This window comes from Cyprinus carpio, chromosome A22 (assembly GCF_018340385.1).
Source record: "Cyprinus carpio isolate SPL01 chromosome A22, ASM1834038v1, whole genome shotgun sequence".
In the NCBI taxonomy this organism is placed as follows: Eukaryota; Metazoa; Chordata; class Actinopteri; order Cypriniformes; family Cyprinidae; genus Cyprinus; species Cyprinus carpio.
Genome location: NC_056593.1, coordinates 3,609,298 through 3,635,077, shown reverse-complemented (window position 1 = coordinate 3,635,077; position 25,780 = coordinate 3,609,298). Strand labels below are relative to the sequence as shown.

At 39.1% G+C, this 25,780-nt stretch overlaps 1 protein-coding gene and 1 long non-coding RNA gene across 4 annotated transcripts in view; one reads left to right on the top strand and one right to left on the bottom strand.

Moving 5' to 3' along the window:
• Positions 1-25,780, top strand: part of LOC109053833 — a 69,979-nt gene that overhangs the window by 35,911 nt on the left and 8,288 nt on the right. The window contains exon 1 of one of the 3 annotated variants that reach the window (XM_042712355.1): positions 19,752-19,874. The exons of the other annotated variants lie outside the window; for them this stretch is intronic. The gene's annotated coding sequence lies outside the window, so the exon portion shown is untranslated. Of the gene's footprint in view, positions 1-19,751; positions 19,875-25,780 lie in introns of those variants that run through there. 3 annotated transcript variants of the gene reach the window in all.
• On the bottom strand, positions 17,903-20,014 carry LOC109082608. The gene is made up of 4 exons (XR_006153240.1): positions 19,953-20,014; positions 19,729-19,833; positions 19,554-19,615; positions 17,903-18,430 (listed from the first exon to the last, which is right to left on the bottom strand). It is a non-coding gene; the product is annotated as an uncharacterized LOC109082608 (long non-coding RNA).

Genomic DNA, 25,780 nt, shown 5'->3' with positions numbered 1-25,780 from the left:
AATTAGCATTAACCATGCATGTATATAATTCCTTTAGACTCTAAGTAGATGACAATAAGACGTGTGACGCTGTACATATCATAAAAAATAATAATATTTGGAAAAATTAATTATGGAAAAAATAACATGTTAAAGGGATAGCTCATTCAAAAATGAAAATCATCCCATTATTTACTCACCCTCAAGCCATCCTAGGTGTATATGACTATATTCTGTCAGACAAACACAACATTGTATAAAAAAAAAATTAAGAAATATCCTGGCTCTTCCAAGCTTTATAATGGTAGTGAATGTGGTTTTGGATTTTGAAGCCCAAAAAATCCATCCATCATAAAAGTAATCCACATAATAAGAAATTTTTTTGCAAAAAAACACACAACATCTACAGTTCGAAGAACCCATCAAGACGGGCTGGGTAGCACTAGTCAGGCTCCCAGACACTGCTCAAGTGTCACCAACAGAACAACAGACGTACCCACAGTAGGGCAGCGAGGAAGAACGCAAGGAACCGGCCCTGGCGTCTCGTAGCCTGTCCGAGGCAGGGTCTGAGTGTGTGTAACTCTTACCTCAGATACACGCTGCTCTCGCCCAGAGAGAGTGTGTGCACTTAAAATGTGTCTCTTCTCTCGATCAAACTGTTTGTGTGCTCACAAATCTCTCTATGCTTATTCGAGTACTGTGCTTGTATGGTGTTCGGGTCTGTGGGGCCCCTTTTCAAATTTTATGAAAAGAAAAATATGATTTTCTTTTCTTTTTTTTTTTTTTAACTTAGACCTGGGGCTAATAAAATTGTGGAATTTGTAGGTCCTGTGTAGTGAGTACATTCACTCTGTCCTCCTCCTGCCTGGGCCTGCTATTAGTGTGTGTGTTTGTGTGTGTGTGTGTGTGTGTGTGTGTGTGTGTGTGTGTGTGTTTGTGTGTGTGTGTGTGTGTGTGTGTGTGTGTGTGTGTGTGTGTGTGAGCGAGAGAGAGAGAGTGTTTGTGTGAGTGTGAGTTTCAGTGTAAGTTTTGTGTTTCTGCCCCTGCCGTTCCGCACAAGGTTGTAGCACTTCAATTCATAAATATGATCTAACAAAGGTAAAGGGCAAATATTAGCCATATATGCTGTTTATGTTGCTTGTATCTGGGATGAAGTAAACATCTGTTGAGTATTGTAACATAAAATTTTTGATTGAATAAAATGAATAAAAAACCCAAATATGCAGCAGGTCCAGCAGACCCATGAACACTGGCTCAATAACAAAATATGAACACCACACAAGGGTTAAGTGACTTACATTTTAGGAACACTATTGTCTGTTTGTGCTCTACTTCCTCAATGAAATTAGTTCCAAACAAAGTCAGAGCTGTGCACCTCCAAGCAAACACAGCGGTGTTTTGTTTATGAATGAATCTGAGCTTTAGAAGAAATCTAGTGAGTCAGTGATTCAATGTCCCAATCATACTTGCTTCGTTCCTAAATGATTCAGCCATTTGAAGGAATCGACTGAATGAATGAGTCTGTGACAAAGACAGCGGCCCTTTCCCAAATGGCACACTTCATGTGCACTTTTGGTCTTGAGACAATAGCTGCTGCATGCGCGTGTCCGTTAAGTCCACAAGCAGTGGCGGTGCCAGGATGTTTTTATAGGGGTGGCCAGGGAGGGGCCAGCAACCAGTCTGGGGTGGCACAGAAATCTTCATTATTTCAATATAAAAATGTGATTGACTATAAAGTATTGGACTGTGTTAGTGCCTAAAACACAACCGAATACAATTTATTTCTACTAAAATAGATCAAGTAATGCTGAGTGGATATAACAATTTTTGTATTACTCCCCACCTCCAGGTATTTTAATGAAGGGGCTCACTATAGCTTTATTGCTTAGTCAGCTTGGTTCTGGTTCTCAAAACCCCCCAAAAGCTTGTCCTCCATCATTGTATACTCATTGATGGGACATGCAGATAGTGATACGAAGTGGTTAAAAAAAGCACGTTTTCTAGTATAAGTGCAGTGTTCATATTTACTTTACAAAAAAACAGCCTGCGCCTTATATTGTGATATTGAATTGTACAATATTTTAGTACATAAATTTGAGAGACGTTCTTTAATGTGATACTATACATACATGAATAGCTTTTTGGTAATTGCATGGCTTAACTGACAACAGAACTATACATTGTATGTTCATAGTTACTTGTTAACTTTATTTATGATGAAGCTATTGTGACGAGCACTCATCAGCGTTGCCCTGGAAACGGACACGGAGCACCTGCATGCGCTCATCACTAATCTGCCACAGCTGCGAGTCATCAGCCCGCGGCCAGATAAGCCGTGTGAGGCCCGACTCTGGTGAGAGACTTCTCCACTAAGCTGAGATCTAACCTGGTCTCTCTGTTGCATTCCAGAAAGCAGCGTATGTCCGATCAGCACCGCCACCAGCACTGCATGGTCTCACTGCACCTGGACACCTGCACCGAGAGCACCTTCTCAACAGATCACCGACCTTTCCCCTATGACTAAAACTCTTTTGTTGAATAAATCCATCCTCCAGGGCATTTATTTGAGCTCTCCTTGTTGCATAATTTTTCCATCCTATTACACTGGTGGAGAATGCGGGCAAGTTAGTGGAAGATACACCGACAAGTGATCTCGTCTCATTCTTCCTTCCTCTGTTTTTTTTCTCCCACCAAGCGGCTGCTCCTCCCCAATGGATGAAATTCTCCAGTGGCTGACGGACGTCAGCATCCGCTAGCAGTAAATTATCGAGCATCTTGCCACTCGACAGGGTGGGACCGAGCAGGAGCTCGCCGCGCTACGTATGGTCGCCTGCCAACGCGTTCCATTACCAGACTCTTGGGCACAGGCCACCCAGTTGTTGCTGAAGATGATGTCTCACGACGACGTGGAAGTCTATCTTCAGATGTTCGAGAATAAATGACTGCTGAAGGCTGGGTATGCAAGGAATGGGCATGGTTGCTGGCACCCCTTCTAACGGGAGAGGCTTAACGGACCAGTTTACCCACCTTGTCGGCCGCGCAGTATGATGAGTTGAAGAGGGAAATCCTAGCTCGGGTTGGGCTTTCACCCATTTGCGCTGCACAGTATTTTCATTACTGGGAATATAAACCCTATGTTCCAGCCCGTGCCCAGGCCGCCAAATTGTCTCAACTCGCACAACACTGGCTTTTAGACGGGGATTTGATGGCCACCCAGATAGCTGAACGCTTAGTCATTGATCGGCTTCTCCGAGCTATCCCGCAAACCCACCGCCAAGCCGTGGGTATGCGGAAGCCCGAGGCAATGGAGCAGCTGAGGACCACCGTGTTCAATCTGCAAACCGATAGGCTTGACGAACGTTTCAACCAGACGCTGAAATGTGGCGACATGTGGCGGCAGAAGACAAGCGGGATTGGGACCTTATGCTGCCCTATGTCCTTTTTGGTATACTGGAGGTTCCTCAGTCGTCCACTGGCTTTACTCCATTCAAGCTCCTCTTTGGCTGGCAACTGTGAGGACTTGGACCGTACATGGTGTTGGAGAAAACCGGCCCCGTGAGGTACCGGATGCAGCAACCAGGACGGCGAAGACTGGACCTGCTGTACCACGTGAACCTGCTAAAGAAGTGGATAGGGACCAGGGACCAGCTCCCCGTGCTTGCCAACACGGAACCTCTTCGACCCCCCACCTGTCGGCCACCCAGAAAGCTGAGCTGCAGCATCTGGTCGGTCAGTTCTCCAATGTGTTCTCCGCAATTCAGGGGCAGACCAAAGTGCTCCATCATGACATTTGAACACCACCAGGGGTCGTCGTTAGGCAATGGCCCTATCGAATCCCGGAGGCTTGTCTGCAGGCTATTGAGATGGAAATCCAGCAGATGTTAAAGTTAGGGGTGAATGAACCATCCCACAGCACCTGGTCCTGCCCGACTGTCCTGGTTCCTAAGCCAGATGGCACCCTCCGTTTCTGCAACGACTTCCGATGCCTCAATGAAGTTTCAGAGTTTGACGGCTACCCAATGCCTCGGGTGGATGAGCTCTTGGATCACCTGGGAAGAGCCTGGTTCATTTCCACCCTGGACCTCATTGAAGGCTACTGGCAGGTACCGCTCTCTGAAGAAGCAAAGCCTAAAACCGCTTTCTTGACCTCTAGTGGCCACTGGCAGTACCGGACCCTTCCCTACGGGCTACACGGAGCTCCCACCATGTTCCAGCGGCTAAGGAGGCGTTTCTGAGGGTGAAACAGGCACTCAACTCCGAGCCGGTCCTACGTGCCCCGGATTTCAGCTGCCCCTTCCTGCTACACCCCAATATCCCCCTTGTTGTCATATTTTGCCTCCAGGTCAAGGAAAACGCTTGGGTTGGGGTGGATGATGAGCGCTCATCAGCTTTACCCTGGAGACTGTCATAGAGTACCTGCACACACTCATCACAGGCTGATCAGCCACAGCTGCGAGTCATCAGCCCGGGGCAAGATAAGTGCGTGATAAGCCGGCTCAAAGGGCTGTTGAGACAGGGCATCAATCAGTATGAAGAGTTCCTAAAGAGAACGGCGAGCGCCCTTCATAAATCTATAAAAAAGACAAGGGCATGTTGCCCCACTGTAGTGGCGACAAACCCAACATGGCATGCAGCGATAGCCGCTAATAACCAAAAACATCAGTGACTGATCACTGATATGATATCAGCTGGTACCCCTCACACCACTCCTCAAACACATGCCACTTGCAATCGAAAGAAAGCATGCAGAAGAAGCTCCAGCCTTCTGATTAGTAATAACATGTGGGGGGTGTTATGTGTTTAAGTTTGCCCTCTCATGGGCCAGGCCAGAGAGAGCCACCCAGTCTGGGTGAGTGTGGGGAATTTCCCCGTTCGCTTGGGACAGGCCATAGAGCCATGGGCCACCTGGGTGCTATAAAAATCAACCTCTAATTCTGTTATTTCACCCTGACCAGGGTAGTAGTTATTAGGCAGAGCAATGGAAAAGTGTAAAGCAGCACTAAGGGCCATGGATGGGCCAGTGTGTCCACGCCAAGGGGGGGCATCCTTGTCCCATAGTGAGAAGAACATAGAACGGTGGGCATTATGGCATGAGGCGAAGAAATCAATGGCTGCCTGACCAAACCTCTTTCATAGCAGTTCTGCTATCTGAGGGTGGAGGCGCCATTCTCCGTAGAGTGGGTTCCCCCACAGCAAAAGGAGTGCATGGAGCTTGGAGGGGTGCATCCCACCTGGCGGTTCATATGGCTGTGGCATTATCGCAATGCACCAGTACGTGATGACCTTGCAGGCAGGGCAGAACATGTTTTAGAGCCGTCAAAACTGTGAGGAGCTTCAAATAATTTATGTGGGCTGAGTAGAATGTACTCAGCCACACGTTCAATGGTTTGCCTCCTGGATGGTTCCCCATCCTGTTAAGGACGTGTCTGTGGTTTCCACCTTCCGCAACATGATGGCCCCAGAGAGGTCCCATGAATGTAAAAAGCTGCATTCTTCCAGTGATGCAGCGCTGCTGTGCACGAGCAAAGCAACAGAGATCTCATAATGGGCTGAAATTTAGCTGAGGGCTGTGACGTGAGCGAGCACATGGGCCATGTTTTGCATCACTTTATCAAGAGCGCGCCAGCACTGTAATGCAATTTAGCTCCAGACACAGAAATATCACATTCTGGGCAGGGGTGAAAGCACACTTGCTCAAATTCACTCTTTAGCCAAGCGCTGTGACGTGAGCGAGAACACGGACAGTGTTTTGCATCACTTGTAATGCAGTTCAGCTCCGGACACAGAAATATCACATTCTGGGCAGGATTGAAATTGTTTTCGCTCACATTCACTCTGACACTGAACGCTGTGACGTGAGCGAGCACACGGGTCGTGTTTTGCATCACTTTCTCTCTTGAATCGGCTTTAATCAGCCAATCGTCTGTATATGTCAGGATCTGGAGAACTGCTATTCTCAGCATAGCCTGCTCACACAGACAGACAGATCATCCTAGGCTTGAGCGAGCCCGAACATGAGAACTGAACTGTTAATTCTTATCACTTGCCTTGGTTGGCAAAACAAAAGAATTTCAGATGAGAACTGAACATAAGAGAGAGTTTTACATTCTGAAATTGTATTTCCTCAAATGTTTGTTCAACACTGAGATCCAGAATAGAATGGAGAGAACCATCATTCTTTGGAACTAGGAAATAACAAGAGTCTGCTTAAGTGCGGGGGAGACACTCGAACCAACCCCTTTCTTGAGGAGGAAGGGGATTTCGTCTTTCAGAAGTTGAGCAGAGCTCTCTTCCGTATGAGAAGAGAGGACTCCATTGAAACGTAGGGTCTTTTGCAAACTGAAGTCTGAACCCCTTCATTATTGTGAGAATCACCCATTTGGGAAATGACAAAGACATCCAGAATGTACGTGATTCATTGAAAGGTATGGTGTTTTTCAAACTGAAGTCTGAACCCCTTCATCTGAGTGTGTGGGGCTGAGAGACATCCAGAATGTACGTGATTCATGTCAGTGGCGGCTCACAGAGTAGTAGAATAATAATTCATTAATGATTACTAATTTGAATCAGTATTTTATAATGAACATAAAATCTTAAAATGAAAAGAAGCAGGCTTTTGCGATCATTTTTGCGATCATTTTAAACCGGTAAACTCCTGGGGGCTCATTTTTAAAACTTAACATAAAATTCATCCTAAAAGTGTATGTACGCACGAAAGCTAGATTCTGTGCACACACAAAAGTCTTCAGATTTATAAAACCATTCGTACACCAGAACCTGTGCAAAAATCCTTTTATAGATCCCAGTCAGAGAAAGATTGTGCGTATGTGCATTTCCCCGAAACCCTTACTATGCATAACCTCATCTGCATATCATTTCCATGCATATTTCCATCCACGTGACACCATGTTTAACTCCATCAAAGGTACAAGATATTAAGGAGATATGGACTATAAATGCCATTTCTGCCATACAATTTACATTGCTAAAAATCATCCAGCATCCTTGTTATGTTTTAGAATAAATATATCAAAAAATCCATTGAACAAAATTTTATAAAATACTTCTCAAAGAAACTTTTTAGAAAGAGTTGATTCATTCTTTTACACTAACCAAACAGTGGGCTATTTTAATTGTTTTAAATGAATCAAATTTATGCAGTTTTGCTGATAATGTATACATATGTTTTAGGGTATTTATATAGGCTAGTTTGGTCTACTTATATTTTGCAGTGGAAAATGCAGTTGTCTGACTCTGTGCATTACTGACAAAAGAAAAAAATTAAATGTGCAAATCTTACAGTTTACTTTCAATTCTATCCTTCAAATATGTGACTATCACAGAAGGAGTCTGTCTGCACACATCAGCATCTCTGTGCAGCAGTAGTTGTACAGTATTGTCATTGGATCTATTCAAACCATCAGATGGACCATTCATCCACCGAATCCAGCAGTTATTCAAACCATCAGATGGACCATTCTTTCCTTGTTCTCACTAAAAATTTTTTCTATAACGTTATCTGCAGTTTAGTTTAAGTAGGAATTATTGTGTGCCAAAACATAGCATGCCACAGGAAAAGTAATCAAAAATATAGCGCATCCACTACAAATATGTCTATTCAAATAATCTTTAACTTCTGCATAATGATTTTATGTAATATCCATGCTCATCTCTATTAATGAGTGTAATTTTTTTATCTAATTGTTCATATCAAAATGAAAACAGAGTTTAAAATACAGGAAAATTTGCGCACCTGCACCCAAACTCTGACCCATGCGTACACACACTGTAGTAAAAGTGTGCGTATGCATGGGTCAAAGTTTGCATGCAGGTGCGCAAATTTTCCCGTCAAGTTTGTTTTTATAAATCCCAACTTTTGCGTACGAAGTGGCGTACACCTCTTTCAGGGCATGTTTTGTGCGTATGCAATGGTTATAAATGAGGCCCCAAAAAAGTTCAAGGATCCAGTAAACAAATTCAAACAAGTTCAAAACAGCGCTAATGCAGAGAAAACACGGTCAATTTCATCAGCGATTGCGGAGAGAATAGTGACTTACGTCCAGATGTCAGTAAAATGATTATTTTCAGCGTGTATTTGGCTTAAAAGCAATAGTGTTTTAAAATAAACGCTGATTATGCAGTGGTCAGAGATTTAGCGATTCTGAATGGATCCGTAGACGATTTAGAGGTCTTCGGCTTCTCCCTGTGGTCCTGTTCGGTATCGCGGCTTGACTTTTATTTAATTATTGATAGATTGTAAAAAGTACTTATTTAATTATTTATTTGGCGTACCAGCACTTTTTTTTCACTTCAAGCTCTGGGTATTAGCATTATAAATGGTGCTAAATACTTATTTGTTGATTCAGCTTATTGGTCTTTGTAAAATACGGGACAAATTGCGTCCCGTATTGATTGGATACAAGACGCATCATTTTACCCTAAAATACGGGACGATTTAATATTTTAAGGGACGGTTGGCAACCCTAAAGGCAAGATATTTATTTAAACCACATATTTGCTATATTATTTACCCTGTTTCCAGGTGGCCGGTATTTTGTGTCACATCACCATTAAAAATCCAATCACGTATTATGAATCTTGTTTTATATTAAATGGGAATATTATACAAATACGAAGCCATTATTATTATAAGCCATTGTATTTAATGTTGTGATGCAGTTTATCTGTTTATGGATATTAATATAAGTGCTAGAGATGATCTACCTTTACTTCAAAGTTTTTAATTTTGACGTAGATGTTTTAAAGTTGTTTGTTTTATTATCAGTAATGATTTGTTATTTAAGTTTTGATTTAGTGTTTTTGTTTTTAAGTGTAGTATTTGGATATTTAGGTATATTTAGCCTATAACATAAGTGCATCTTGATACATTTTTGTCATGCAAATGTTTTGTCACATCAGAGTTTAAATTTGCCATATATAAATCATTAAGAGCTGGACATGGATGATTTTGTTGCATTAACACTATTGTCCAGTGTTTTAATAAGCTGTTGAAATATTGTAAATGATCTGTGCATATAAAGAAGTTTTATTTTGTGGTAAAAATAAATAAATAAATAAATAAATAAATAAATAAATAAATAATAAAAATCCTGTACCTTTCCATAAGCAAAATATTTTTAGACCTGTATATTTTTTCTTGAACTTTGCATCAGCCCATATAAACACCATTTTCTTTCTTAAACAAACAACAATAACTTGAAAGATTTTGATATGTTCATGTGATTCTTTAAATGTTGAATTTCTAGTTATGTCACTAGATGGCGCTCTAATACAGTGTGCTCACTGATTGTGGTGCGCATACTTTATGTATTAATGAAATATCAGGCAACTTATAACAAGGGCACACTGTGTGTAGGATGCAAATATTAATATACTAATAATAACATTAAGAAGAAGAAGAAAATATGCTGTGATTTAAAAGATTTTATGTGAAAGGACTCAAAGGATAGGTGTTATAATTTATTGTTTCAATACCTTGGAGAGAAACTAATTAAAGTATTTTTAAAACAATCTAAGCCTAGTAGACGTTATTGCTCACACTCCACACCAGTTGGTGGCGGTAATGCATCAGCTCGTTGTTCTCCGACCGTCAACAAACCCTAGAAGAGGAACGACTCTCGTCCTTTATTGGTCACACGCTGTTTTAGTTTCGATTCTGAATGTGTGTGTTTATCTGCTTTCTGTGAGTTTCTAGACATGCAGGGCACATACATGTGATGCGGGATGTCATTAATGTGAAATGAAACAACATGACTGCAGACCAACACTAACTAACTAACAAAAAAAAAAAAACGATATTCGTGTCGCGGGTGTGTTATAAACAACAGAGAGTGTGGTTTAGTGTCACTGCACACGTGTTCGGTTACCGCATGAGTTGTTAAAGTAGCCTCGTTGTGTCACTTTTGTTAGTAATGAATGCAGGAGTGTGTCAAGTTTACCGCAAAGTTTCAGTCCTGTGTTCCAGACACGAATGATTCCTCATCCTGTGCTGCTGTTTAAAGTGACCAGACTGCTGGACGTTGAATCAGGTGAAGAGGCCCTCACACACGCACATTGAACGCGGGGCCCAAGACATATCTACAGACCAGAATATGACAGACACGGGGCCCTGGACAGACACTGTATCATTTCAGACACTTGGGCTCTTTTGAACAGTAAACACCACCCACTCAGAGCACACCAGCAAAGGTACTAAAATCTACCAGAACATTGCAATAACAACGTATGTGCTAATGTTTTGTTTTTTTTCCTACTAAAATTAACTAAATGTATCTAAAATTTCTACTCATGTTTGGTTCCCTGATCCTCAAGTGGAGTTACAGAGCTGGAAGCGGAGCAGGAGCGGATCTCTTCAGCAGTCCACAGTCTACTTGTGTCTGATCTTTACCATTATCAGTGGAAACTTAAGGTGAGATTTTCTATCTGATCATCATCTTAATCTTACAATCTCATTTTCAACCATTGTTTTACCTGTGGACAGGAGCTCTGTTGTGCTATTGAAAAAAAAAAAAATCTAGTTTGTTAGTTATCAAAGGTGATGAAAACAAAATAAATTATGAACCACCATCAAACACAAACTGTAAATCATGTATTGCATTTATTCATAAAATGACCCAGACACTGGCAGAAACAAACAAACAAACAATCAAACAAACAAAACCAGGATATAACCTTTATAAGACAAAACAGGGATCAAGAATATTTCTGCTTAGAATTCATTGAAACTACTGAAACTACACTCTCAGGAAAAAAGGTACAAGCTCTCACTGGTGCGGTGCCTTTTCAATCATTAAGGTACTAATATACACCCTTAAGGGGTAAATAAGATACAAAGGTGCACCTTTTGAAAAGGTACTGCAGATGACAACCTTTGTATCTTTTTTTCTGGGAGTGTAGTACTGCTTAACCACAGGATCACTGTATGAGATCATTATGCACACAAAGCATATAATATTTTAAATTTTCATGGTAATGTCACTGTTTGATTTAAGACATTTTTTGTTAAACATCAGCACTTATGAGTTTAGTATTTGACATGCTGATCAAACACACCGACACCTCAGACACACTCATACATACACTATTGACACCTCAGACACACACTAGCACTGATACACACTGAAACAGACACTATTGAAACCTCAGACACACACCAACACTGATACACACTCACACAGACACTATTGACACCTCAGACACATGCACAAACTGACATCAAATGCAATCATCCAGCAGTAGACACTTTCTCATGCACAAGCTGTTGTTTTCTACCAAACAGATCAAACCAGATTTCTGTACAGATATAATTACATGAGACCACAGCAGAGTTCACTTTGTCACCTTTTAATGACTAGTTTGCATCTATGTTTTGCAAACATGAGAATGCTGCAATGGGTCACATGATTGATACAATTTCCAAATTCAAATTCAAAATTGAAAATTCTTTTGAAGTTTTTAGGAGACCATTTGATGAATCTATTGTTAATGATCATACGTGAAAAACTTTCAGGATGCTCCTGCTGTATGTCTTCTGTAATTTCTTGATGTAATGTGGTGATTCTCACAATCCCAAACTCAACCATAGACTCAGAGTCGGAGGTCATTTTAAAAAAACTATCACACAATCTGGGTCTTGAACTCAGTACCGCCGCTCCCTATACGCAGAGTACGCAGTTCACGTGGGGCACCATCCCAGTTGCCCCCCAAAAAAACAATACTATTCTGTTTAGGGCACCCATTTGGCCGGCAGCAGCCCTGCTTGAACTTGGTGCATATTCCACATAAGTCACCTCTTCAACTTTCTGTAAAAAATGCATAACACAAAATATAATAATAATAATAATAATAATAATAATAATAATAATAATAATAATAATGAATGTAATGTAGTTGTTGTTTTTTTTGAAGTAACAAGTCTTCACATAAACATCTGATGGTGTGGTTGTGTGTGAGATTAATGTGATAGATCATTATACTATGAAATCCCATCACCGCCAGATAAGAAAAATAAATAAATAAATAACAAGGTAATCCTCTGGTAAATCATAATAAATAAATAAAAAAGTAATAATAATAATTTTTAATTCTAAAAAGTGTTTATTTTTTTTAAGATTAAAAAATTCCAAATTAGGGTATACTTAAATCAGATTAAGATTTATGAGAATCAAAATTGGTGTGTCATAATTTAAGCATTGTAGATTAGAATTAGAATTTTATCTCATAATTTCAATTTTGTATGTGATATTTTCAACTTTTTAAGTCATAATTTTGACTTTAATAATTCTGATTTAGTATAATTTTGTCATAGTTATGATTTAGGAGAGCATGATTTTTTTAATCTTATCTTGTGGAAATGGACTTGCGTATTATACAGACAAAATTAAAAGCACACACTGATCAGACTCACTGCTAAAATTATACAGAAACTCAGTGTGTGTTCTGTGTGTTATTATAACGGCTTTCAGATTTAACACAAAAGTAACAAAGATTTCAAAGATTTTAAAAATGCCATTAACAAATTTAATCAGCCATTAGGCCTATAATTGTTTCCACACGCAAATAGTTCAAGAGTGTTTATCATTAGATTTAGAGAGAGACACTTAAATCACACATTAATTTACACATAAATCAAACCCAGATGTGCTGTTTAACATCACATTCTTTGTATTTAATCAGCATTCAAGTTCAACAAGCACAAAGTTATCATTCATTTAAATTTAAGAGCACCAACCACATCTTTACACGTGAAAGATTATGTTCATAAAATGGAGAAAGCTTTTATTATTATTAAAAATAAACATTTCTGTTTTGTTTTTGCATTTTCAGTGTTGATGCAGATTAAGAAATGGAGAATCTGTTTTTTTTTTGTTTGTTTGTTTTTTTGTGAGTGAGGTGAGTAAAGAAGGACGCTCAGTGTCATTAAATACAAATATTTTAAAATAATTTATTATAACAATGATAATAATTTTAGTTAAATGATTGGGCTTTCAGTTGGCTCAGATGTTTAGAAGATACAGTATATGTTTTAGGAGAATTATTTCTTATTTTAATTGTTTAAAAGGAAAAGATAATACTTGCCTTCTTGATCAGTTTTTCTGTGTTTCCTGAAGATGCAGAAGATCACGACTGCAGCAACAATCAACAGAGATCCAGCAGCAGCAGCAGAGATCAACACGATCAGAGACACTGAATCTGGAGGATGTGAAGAAGAGTAAAAGAGAGAAAGTAAGTGATTGAATCAGTCTGATCTACAACAGAAGACCGAGATCAGCTCAGTGAATAACTTGTTGCTGTACCTGCACATGTGTGACAGAGTTGAGTGATGTCCAGATGTTGAGTCTGGTTGCTGATGGGATTGTTGAGCACACAGCTGTAGGTGTTTTTATCCTGATATTCCACCTCCAGAGGTAGAGAGAGACTGATGCTGAGATCAGACACACTGATGCTGGACAATAAACTGTTTCCTTTGTACCAGGAGAGAGTCACATGACCCACATTCACCACTGAACACACCAATGAACAATTCTGCTGTGAGGATGATGATGATGATGATGATGATGATGATGATGATGAAGAGCATTGTGAAGAGTTTCTGCTGATGACAGGAACAGACAGACGAGCTGGAAACATCAGAGAATAAGAGGAATATGAACACAACAATCAGCTTATTTTCAGTGTTGTGAATTGTAGTGAATCTGTGTAATGAATGTTGTGTTGAGTGAGTGTTTAGTGTGTTAAGGGTTACTGAATGTTTCTATCATCTCAAAATATAAAATGAATAACCGTTTGACAATGTAAATAAAATATGTGAACATTTCGACAAATGATCTCTCCTCACCATAGACAGAAACATTGAATGTTTTTGATGACTCTCTCACTCCACTAATATATAGTTCATAGAGTCCAGTGTGTTCAGTTGTGATGTTTGTGATGGTCAGAGATCCAGTTTGATTGTCCAGCTTCAGTCTGTCTCTGAATCTCCCATCATGACCATTAAATGTGGAGGGGATTTGCTTTTTTTTCTTCATTTTAGCTATGAGAGACTTTTCAGCTCCAAATCTCCATATTATTTCATCTGCTACACTTATTTCAGTATCAGTGAATAAAGCAACAGAATCTCCCTCCATCACTGACACTGAATCACCAAACACACCTGATGAACAGATTTCACACAGATTAAAGCCTCAGCAGAAACAAAAAACAAAAAAAAACAAAATGTAAAATATCATGGGTCTTTATAAACAGCTATTGTAAACTGCTAACTGTTAATAATAGAGAGACTGTTAGAATCAAGCAGACAGAGAACGCTATTTCATGGATTAAACACATTTATATACAGTACATAATGCACAAATCTGTACATAATTCTTCTCTCCCAGATGTATACCACATTAGTATTATGATTTGTTTTTCCTTAGTCTTACTTATTTAAATGTTCTTTCTGTTCTTGTGTCATATATGTCTTTATGTTTGTTCAGTATGTATTTACCAAGATAATAATACGTGAATATAGAGTTTACTTCAAAGTAAAAGGGTCAAAGTTAATTTATTTCAAATGTAAATGTACTCATCTCAAAGATTAAAGTTTGGTGCAACAGGATTATTAGATAAACCTTGATTTAATCTAGATTTAAGATTAATCCTGATTGGTGCAAGACATTGGTGCTAGTCTTTAATTTGTTTTAAAGCGTGGAGGACAATGATTAAAGTTTCATAATTTATTGAGAATAAATACATGGTAATTATTGCCGATTGAAAGTACAGTTTTAATTGTGCTGAATATTTTAAATACATTTTTTTTTTAAATAAATAAATAATACATTTAGATCATTAGATCCCTGGATAGTCGGCTGTGGACTTTAAGGTTCCTGCACATTTTGACTTGTAAATTTCCATGACATTAATGTAGATGTTTATGATCACTGCAGAAGTATTAAGTAAGTATATTTATTAGAAATGTCTTTTTAAAAGAACACAAATGGGCTGATATTTGAAAGCAGCTCAACAGAAAGTTCACATTCTGAACATCTACATTCACTGAAGGGATTTCCATTATTCTCATGATATTTTCCAGATCTGGAATTAATGTAAACTTCTGAATCCTAATCCCACAGAGACCTGAAATCAAAGTTAGTAGAACTTGTATTGTATCAATACAATATTCATAATTCTTTTGGTACATGACAGGAGATTAAAATAAAATAATTTGAACAGTAGCAGCAGCTGTATTACCACCAAATTGAAAAAAAGCCATAAATATTATTTCATAAACTTACCAGTCAGACCCCAGCAGCACAAACAGAACAAGACAAACTTGTGAAACATTTTCTTCAGTGGTTCAGTGTGTGATCGAGCGGCAGACTGTTAAAGTGTTGAGTGAATCCCCCATGACAGGATTTGACCCTCCCACTTCACACCCTGCTTTTGCATATAATCTTACAGTTCATCTAGCACTTATTAAGAATTTTACTGATTTTAAGTGAAAAAATTATTTCAATTTTTATTGAAAGGTTAAGGGTTCATATGACTGACAGCTTTTCTTCTAAGAGTGTGGTTAACTGTTTCAAATGAATGAAAGTAGAAGAATATTGTGTGAATTGTGGATGAACTAGATTTCATGGTGAAATGGAACATAGTTATTTTACAATTATGAGTACTTATTCTAAATTTTAGTGAATGTAAAAGCAGAGTACAGATTTAAAACAGTGTTATGATCTCACAGTGCAGGTGTTCTGACAGAACACCATACCCATCAGAATGGGATACCTTTAGTTAATGCGCATGCGCAGCAGTGAAATTGGTGGAATTTAATTTAATAAACTGTATTTTTATTAAACCAGGGCCTATCAAAAAAGCATACCCCTTAGTTGGTTAGCTTTAGCAGCAGTGATAGGCTAAACTGACAGACTCCGCTATAAAACTCAACTTCCGGTATGCTATTCTGACAAAGTATGCTACATCGACAGAACACCTTCTTTACTGAGGTGTATCTTCTGTCTCAAACTGACACCAGCTGTGGTTAGTTTTCTGAACGTGGTTTGATCAGTGGGTGGAAAAACAGATGTGAGTGACTCTGGGCATGGGGGGGGTTATGGGGGGCTTGGGTTCAATGCTGTTTCATTCATTCAGAGTAAACACTGTTAAAGAGTTGGATTCGCATGCTTCTCGTGATTCTCATGCATGGACAATGTTTCAAATCTATTTGGACGTATAACGGAGTATTTCTGTGCCAAAAATCCGTCTTCTGGGTTCGTACAAGTTTCGGAGAGTTTTTTTTTCCCCGATTGGGGCTCTTCAAGATGTAGAAGAGGGTGGAACTCCTTATATGGGCATTTCTACCGGAAAAAACCTGCCCACGCATGCATCAACCAGAGCGAGAGCGAGATTGTGCCCATCAACGAGCTTCATCCGGAGAGGCACCGCTGCACGGGACTTGCTCGGGAAGAATGTCTCCAAAGAAGTGTGTTTTTGGTTGAAAGGGAAAGGAAAACATTTTATAAACAAGGCCCAGTTCGACACTGGATTTGGACATGGTTTGTTACTGAAAGGTTGAGTGGTCCCAGCTATAAAAGATCCCTGTCATGATTCAGAACTGCAGACGGTAAGTGAAACGGCATCAAATGTCTTTTTTGTTGGCCCTCTTTAGCTCCACCCACGTCGCACCTCCAGGAGCTCTGTTTTCCGGAGAGAAATATAAAGCTGTACCTTTCTATTATAAATATGATAAAACTAAATACTTTTTGGAGATATGAAGGATGCAGTGCTACTCTATAGGTACTCAAGATTAACATGCGATTGGGTGAAACAGGAAACAGTGTGTGTTATGCCCCCTTTAAACAATAGCAAAATTATCGGTCACCCTTTTGTTTAGGGTCCAATTCTTACTAACTGCACGTCAACACCAATAACACATGAAATGGGCCTGAGATCATTGAGATTAAACTGGATGATTGGAAGAAAGTGGCCTGGTCTGATGAATCAAGATTCCCGGTGCATCATGTTGATGGCCGAGCGCAGATACACAGAATAACCGACAGAGGCAGTGTTGGGCAGACACAGACCGGCAGCAGTGGATGTGTTATACTGTGGACAATGTTTTCTATTTTGTTCATCTGTTTACTAAAGATGTCAATAGATTTAAGACTCATACCCAAAACCTGTATTTAAAAAAATGCAAAAAAAAAAGTGCATATATTTGTTCCACTATTCAAAAACAGCTTATAATTAGCTGTTAATTTGAAGGGTCTGGATTTTAACAACTAAAGATCAGCAGCAGCAGCGTCAGCTTTAGGAGTTTCAGTGTCTCTATATCTGTTGACTATAATTCAGTCACTCACTGCATTTTCCTTTGAGGAATGGAGATACATTTTTAAATCAATCCAATAAATGAAAAAGTGAGATTTGACTCAGCATTAAAACATAATAAAGTTAATCTCTATCACCTTCACATGAACATCAGAGTTTGGTGACACAATTTTCACATTATGTATTATGTCACATGACTCTTACAGTCAGTGCTGTGCTGCTGTTTTAGCTGCTGATATTCAAAACCCACCAGATGGCGCCAACGACATTATAAAGACATTTTATTTATGTTAACCAACGTAATCTGTGTTTAATTGAATTAATTGTTATTATTATTTTACTATAAACATCAGAGTAGTGATTGTGAAAACAGCAACATCTATTTAAAGTGCACTAGTGTAAAAGTAGTGCTATTCTCAGAGAAAGGTGATTTTCTGGATTGGACACTAGAGAGCGACGATGTCCTTGTGCTCAATTTGCCAGGTTTCTCTTTATACTGGAGTACAGAGAGCAGTTAATGAGGGGATCAGTATTTAATAAAGTTAGTAAATGTACATGCATACAAAGAATATGACACATGCTCATTCGATAACTCTTTTATTTACTATTTGGGATTATGTATATGCTTTTTTTTTTTAAAGATTAACAGTTTTTTTTTTTTTCTCCAAGGCATTGTTAGTTCCTGTCATAGCTATGCAAAGATTTGATTTCATCAGAACTATTAAACTATGTCATATGATTTTAAATCTGTATTTAACCTCAGAATGATCTCAAAGTAAAAAAAAAAAAAAAAAAAAAAAAAGTGATAAAGTCTTATATCATGGTGGTTGTGCTTTACAATTAAATTATTACAATCTTGATTTAAGTGATGAAGTATTCTGAAAGTCTGACAGTAATCAGTGTTGAGTACTACTGTAAGGTTAACCCTGCCTGCTTTAAATGTTTCAAAATGATTAACAGTTGAAAACAAAGACAGAGAACAAAACAGAAAAAAGTAAAAGATCCTGGCAGAGAACAAATATGAAACAAAAGGTGTGAATCAAGGCCCAGATGAGTTCTTTAGGACATTTTGTTTTGATCATCTTGTTTTGGTGACATTTCCGTACACAGGCTCCTTCTTTAATTTCTGCAAAGAAAAATACAAAAACAGTTAGTCAGGAACCCGCTGATGCAACAGTTATATATAGAGAGAGAGAGAGAGAGAGAGAGAGAGAAAGTAACTGATTATGGATATGATATCTGGATTACATAGGTTAAAAAAAAATAAGTACTTGTATTTAGAATGAATTACATTTTTAAATACTCGTAATCAGACTACAGTTACTTTTTTACTGATTACATGATTACATATTATTCACACAATAGCAATAAATTATTCATAATTTATTGATTCTTCCTTATTCCTCCTCTTTACCTTTTAAATTTTCCTTTCTAAAATAGCCTCAGTGTTGTTAACTCACCCTGTTGTTCCTGCTCACGTTCCAAGCATATTTCTAAGTGATTAAAGCACCGCTTTCTCATCCAGTCTCTCTGACCACGACAAACAAGTCTACCGTCATAACCTGAGATTTAACTCTCTTTCTTCCGGCAAACACAAAAGGTGTTATGCAGAAAGTTTGGGACTGACAGTTTCCATTCACTTTCATCCAATGGAAAAAAAAGATGCAATAATAGTGAACGGTAACAGGCTGCCATGCTGCCTAATAGAAACTCATGCAGGATTGTAACATTACGGGGAGTAAATTATTATTAGTAGTAGTATTAGTAGTAGTAGTATGGACAATCTAATCATTGAATATAATAATAATAATAATAATAATTTTATCCTCGTTTGCGTAAGCCATGTGACATCATTCAGGCCTAGTATTCGTGCACCAAAAGTGAAAGTGATCTAATGTGACAAAATAATAAGAAATCGCATTTGAAACGCATGTTAATACCAATTGTAAACAGTAATGCTGATCAATTGTGATCGGATCACCGAAAACTGAATGAATATATAGCCTATAATTAGTTTAATTTTCCGAATATATGCGGGAGAGGTGGAATAGAGCATTGAAATAGTGTATACACTTAGTTAAAGAACCGTAAAAGCATGTTATTACTTTTTTTTTTTTCCTGTGCCACTCCCTATAATCAAGGCTGATCATCCACATCTCTTCACTGACCATCTGATGTGATTCCACACAAACTTAATTCAGACTCACTGACCACAGCAGCTTCTTGCAACACATTCAAAATGATCTTACCAGTTTTGTTGTTGTTGTTTTATGCAATGCTGAAACGGTTTTGTTTTTCTCTTGGGTCTGGACTGCATTAACAATGATCACATACATGTAAAACAAATATCAATCTTTTATCAAAATTTGTGCCTTACAAAAAACAATTATTTTGACATTTGCATTAATTTTTTTATCTCCTGACCTGCTTTTTTACAATTCCTGCAGATGCAGCAGATCACGACTGCAACTATAATCAACAGAGATCCGGCGGCAGCAGCAGAGATCAGTGCTATCAGAAATACAGAGTCTAGAGGAACAGAAGGAGAGTAAAGACAGACAGTCATCAGTGTAAGTAAATCTGTCAATCTGATCTACAACAGAAGACAGCTCAGTAAATAAACACACATTATATCAATGCTGATATACCTGCACATGTGTGACAGAGTTGAGTGATGTCCAGATGTTGAGTCTGGTTGCTGATGGGATTGTTGAGCACACAGCTGTAGGTGTTTTTATCCTGATATTCCACCTCCAGAGGTAGAGAGAGACTGATGCTGAGATCAGACACACTGATGCTGGACAATAAACTGTGTCCTTTGTACCAGGAGAGAGTCACATGACTAACATTCACCACTGAACACACCAATGAACAATTCTGCTGTGATGATGATGATGATGATGATGATGAAGAGCATTGTGAAGAGTTACTGCTGATGACAGGAACAGGCAGATGAGCTGAGAAACATTAGAGAATAAAAAGAATATGGATAAATCTAAGCAACACTCTTATTTTCATTTCAGTATGTTGAGTGTGTTGATGGTCAGTGAGTGTTTCCATCATCTCAAAATGCAAAATGATTAAACATTTGAATATCTAAATAGTTATAGGAATATTCTAGGATGCTACCTTTTAAAAAGGTTCTATTTTGTAGCAGTTAATTACTAATATGTATAGTACCAGTCAAAAGATTGGACAAATTGCTATTTTAAATGTTTTGAAAGAGCCTTTTATGCTCATAAAGCCTGCATTTATTTGATCAAAAATACAGGCAAAAAAGAACAGTAATATTGTAAAAAATCATTACAATTTAAAATAATGGTTTTCTATTTTATTATATTCTAATAAAGCAATAAGCCCCTAAGAAGCTGTGGTTTACAGTGAATTTATAACAGCTAAGGGGCATTGTTAAGCATGACGTGAAGCAGGAAAACCCCCTTAGCTGTTATAAATTCACTGTAAACCACGGCTTCACGGGGCTTACTGCTTTTATAAAACAGTTAGGTTATTCTATATACGTAGTAAGTTTTCACAGAATAAAACAGAGAAAATAAAGTGTAATAATATAAATAAAAACAGTGTTCTTCCACCAAACAATGTAGTTCCTCAGAAACAGTTGTGATTCCAAAACAGTGGATGCCGAGCAACACACAAACGTAAACAAAGTTGTATGTTGTAGTGTAATTTACAACAGCTTAGAACGTGGCTCAGCCAATCAGAATCAAGGACCGTAACTATCTGTTTTATAAAATATAATTCATTTCTGTGACATAAAGCTGAATTTTCATCAAATCAAATTATAATATGCTGATTTGATAATTAGTTATTATCAGTGCTAATTTTTTTTTTTTTTTTTGGAACCTGTGATACTCTTTTCAGGATTTAATGATGAAATAAAAGTTAAAAAGAGCATCATTTATTCAAAATAGAAATATTTTCCAACAGTATGTTACATTTTATCAATTTAATGCATTTTGCTAAATAAAATAAATAAATAAATAAATAAATAAGAAAGAAAAAAAAATACTGATCCCAAACTTTTGAACAGTAGTATTGTTTAAAAACAAACAAAAAACAAAACAATGAATCCTAAAAAAAAGTATCACAGGTTCCAAAATCATTTAAGTTTTTTAATATATTTTTATGATGTAATGATTTTACAGTGAATCTCCAAAGTAATGTAGAATTAACGTAAATTATAATGTAAACATTAATTATAGCCTGTGCTCTTCCTACTTTAAGTCAAGTCTGCTTTATTGTCAATTCTTCCACATGTACAGTACATACATACAGCGAATTGAAATTGCGTTACTCTCAGACCCTTGGTGCATACAGATAACACTAACAGTAGAACATAAATACAGATAAAATATAAAGTACAACATTACAAATATACAAATAGGTAATATAAAAAGAAAGATAAGTAAGGCAACACAAGGCACATGGCAGACAGAGTGCAAACCAGTGAAGTAAACAAACAGTGCAGATATAATGATTGTAGTGCAAAGAGCTTATTTAGCTTGATTAAAGTGTCAGAAAAAATCTCAGAGAGGAGTTCTTCATTTAAACTGACAGAAGAGGTAGTTGAATGAGGTCAGTTAAATGCTGAATGAGGTAGTGAACAGACCAATGCTGCACAAAGTGTCTGGTGCAGGTCCCAGTCTGTTAGTGGGAACTGGCGGGGGGGACTGAGGTTCAGAGTTCAGTGGTGACTGGGGCAAATGAGGGGAGGGAGGGGGCAAGTTCATGAGGGAGTTCAGCTTCCTGACGGCCTGATAAATGACGCTGTCTTTCAGTCTGCTGGTCCTGGCCTGGAGACTCCACAGTCTCCTCCCTGATGGCAGCAGACTAAAGAAGCTGTGTGACGGGTGGGATCACCTGTGATGCAGAGGGCTTTACGGGTGAGACGTGTTCCGTAAATGTCCTGGAAGGAGGGGAGGGAGACTCCAACAATCTTCTCAGCTGCTCTCACTATGCATTGCAGGCGCCATACCACACAGTGATGCAGCCCGTCAGGATACTCTTGATGGTGCCTCTGTAGAAGATGTACTGTACATGATGGGGGCTGGGGCTCTGGCTCTTCTCAGTTTGCGGAGGAAGTAGAGACGCTGCTGTGTTTTTTGGCCAGTGCTGCGGTGTGGTCAGTGCAGGAGAGATCCTCTGTGATTTGCACACCTAGGAACTTGGTCCTGCTCACCCTCTCCACAGTCGCACCGTTGATGGCCAGAAGAACATGCTGAGTGTGCACTCTCCTGAAGTCAACAACAATCTCCTTCGTCTTCTCCACATTCAGAGAGAGATTGTTGTCACTGCACCACCCGGCCAGGCGGCTCACCTCACTCCTGTAGTTTATCCCATCTCTCTTGCTAATGAGACCCGCCACAGTCATGTCATCCGCAAACTTAATAAAGAGGTTAGAGTTGTGTGATGGTGTGCAGTCGTGGGTCAGCAGAGTGAAGAGGAGGGGGCTCAGCAAACAGACTTGATATGGTGCATGACTAGCCGTTCAAAGCACTTCATGAGAATAGGGGTAAGTGCAACTGGAAGGTAGTCATTGAAGCAGGATGGAGATGGCTTCTTTGGGACTGGAATAATGGTAGTAGCTTTGAAGCATGTGGGGACAACAGCCTGACAAAGCAAAATGTTGAAAATGTCTGTGAAGACATCAGTGAGTTCTGCTGCACAGTCTCTCACTACACGCCCAGGAATGTTGTCAGGACCCGGAGCTTTGCGTGCACTGATCCTGCTGAAGGATCTCCTCACACTGTCTGGGGTCAGCGTCATCACCTGGTCACCGGGAGGAGGTGGAGTCTTCTGTGGAGTGGTGCTGTTTTGTGCCTCAAAGCAAGCAAAGAAGGTGTTCAGCTTGTTCAGCAGGGAGATGGTGCTGTCTCTTAGCCTGTCTGATGCTGCGGGATAGGTTGGCCCTAGCTGTCCTCATGCCCACCTCATCTCCAGCTCTGAAGGCAGTGTTCTGCATCTTCAGGAGTCTGTAGACCTCCCCTGTCATCCACGGCTTCTGGTTGGGCCGGACAGTGATGGTCTTTGTGACTGTTACATCATCAATACACTTGGTGATGTAGGCAGTGACAGTCTCTGAGTACTCCTGGAGGTCAGTGGTGTTATTGTATGTGGCAGCCTGCTTAAACATATTCCAGTCAGTTGTGTCAAAACAGTCTTGAAGAGCCTCTGACGACCCTTCTGGCCACACTTGTATTAGTTTGTAAAGGGGAGGGGGAGGGCTTTGTAAGTTCCTTTCTGGTTGGTGTAAAGTCCAAAGTGTTTTTACCTCATGTTGGAAAGTTAATGTGTTGGTGTATTTTTGGGAACACACTCTTAAAGTCTGCATTGTTGAATTCCCCAGCTATGATGAGAAAAGCATCAGGGTGGGCTGTCTGCTGCTCACTGATGTACTGGTACAGTTCATTTAGTGCCTCACTCCTGTTGTTGTGGTTGGAGCTGGGAGGGATGTATACAGCAACAAGCAGTATTGCTGAATATTCCCTCAGTAGATAGAACGGCCGGCACTTAATATTCATAAACTCCACCAGGGGTGAGCAGTGTTTGCAGACCACAACAGTACCACGACACCATGGGTTGTTGATTTTTTGAAGAAGCCCGCCGCCGCGTGATTTACCTCCCGCGATGAGAACTCTGTCCTCTCGATAGCATGTCAGCTGATCGAGCTGAATAGTGCAGTCTGGAATGCTGTTGCTGAGCCATGTTTCCGTGAACACAAAAACACAACAGTCTCCTACAGTCCTCTTAGTTGAGCAAAGTACTCGGATGTAGTCCAGTTTATTGTCCAAAGAGCGTACGTTAGCCAGTATGATGGTGGGGATAGCTGGCTTGTGTGGGTTAGCCATTAGCCTAGCCCGGATACCTCCATGCTTACCCCTCTTCTGCTTCCTCTCACGCCGTTTGTGGCACCGCTGCTGTGTGCGAGATGCAGCAGTGGGGGTCGATGATGGTGTAGGCCTCTGGAGCAGACCGAGGTCCTGCAGCTCTTCGGCGTGTGTGGAGTTTAACTCTAAAAAAGTAGTTCTGCCGACATCAAGCAGAAACTCACAACTGTATGCGCGCTTAAAGACAGGTAGACGCGATGAAAACGTACAAAAACACTGCGAAAACACCATTCTGATGGGAGAGAGATAAGCCGCTGCGTGTGGACGCGCCACCATCTTGTTGCTTAAATATTTCCTACCTGTTACTTGTCTAACAGGTAGGAAATATACAGTAATTGAATAAAGTAGTCAAATAGTCTGCACTGCATAAATTTTAAATTAAAAAAATCCTCCAAAAATTCCATTGACATAAGTCCTTCACCATAAACAACTAAAAAGAAATATGTTTTTGGTAATCAGGATTATGCCACAAATGCTGTTGATTGAGCTTAAATTGTACTGAATATTCCTTTAATAAAACAAGAATATTTGAAGGACAGGATGAATGATCTCTACTCACCATAGACGGAAACATTGAATGTTTTTGATAACAGTTTCTCTCCACTAATCTCTAGTTCATAGAGTCCAGTGTGTTCAGTTGTGATGTTTGTGATGGTGAGAGATCCAGTTTGACTGTCCAGCTTCACTCTGTCTCTGAATCTCTCATCAGGAACATTATGTGTGGAGAGGATTTGCTTCTTTTTCTTCACTTTAGCTATGGGAGACTTTTCAGCTCCAAATTTCCACAGTATGTCGTCGCCTTTACATATTTCAGTAAGATCAGTGTTTAGAGTGACAGAATCTCCCTCCATCACTGACACTGAATCACCGAACACACCTGATGAACAAACAGATTTTACACAGATTAAAGCTTCTGAGAGTTTTATCTTCTATCCAGAGCACAATGTACGAAGCTACAAAGTCATTTAGATCATGAAAAGTTTAAATCACCTTGATATTTAATATCTGTGAAGAATGTTACTGATATTAGGACATTAAAATATATTTGTGACTCACCAGTCAGACGCCCCCAGCATAAACAGAACAAAGCAAACACATGGAACATTTTCTGAAAAGAAACTATCTGCTGAAAGCACTTGAGTTGGTGTGTGAATCCTCCCACGACAGAGTTTAACCCTCCACTCTTCACAGGTGCTTTACAAATGAGTTATTGTGACATGTAAGTGCTCTTGTAGCACTTATTAGGACTTAATAGCAGAAAACATGTTTCATTTTCTTATTTAACACTGAGAATTTTTAAAAAGTAGTTGATTTACTTTGTATGTTAAAACAACAAACAGTTAATATCTTCTATCTCGTTAGTTTTGCAGCTCGTCTTCTGAGTCAAACTGAAACCTGCTGTGGTTGGTTTTCTTCAAAGATGTGGTTTGATCTGGACAAACTTGTAGGAGAAAAGTTTCTTTGTGTCTTGCTTTTTTATGAACCTCACCATCAGCTTTACAGTCAAATAAAATACTGTTTCCAATTAGCATTAACATTATCCACATAATAAGAATAAAATTAGCAAAAAA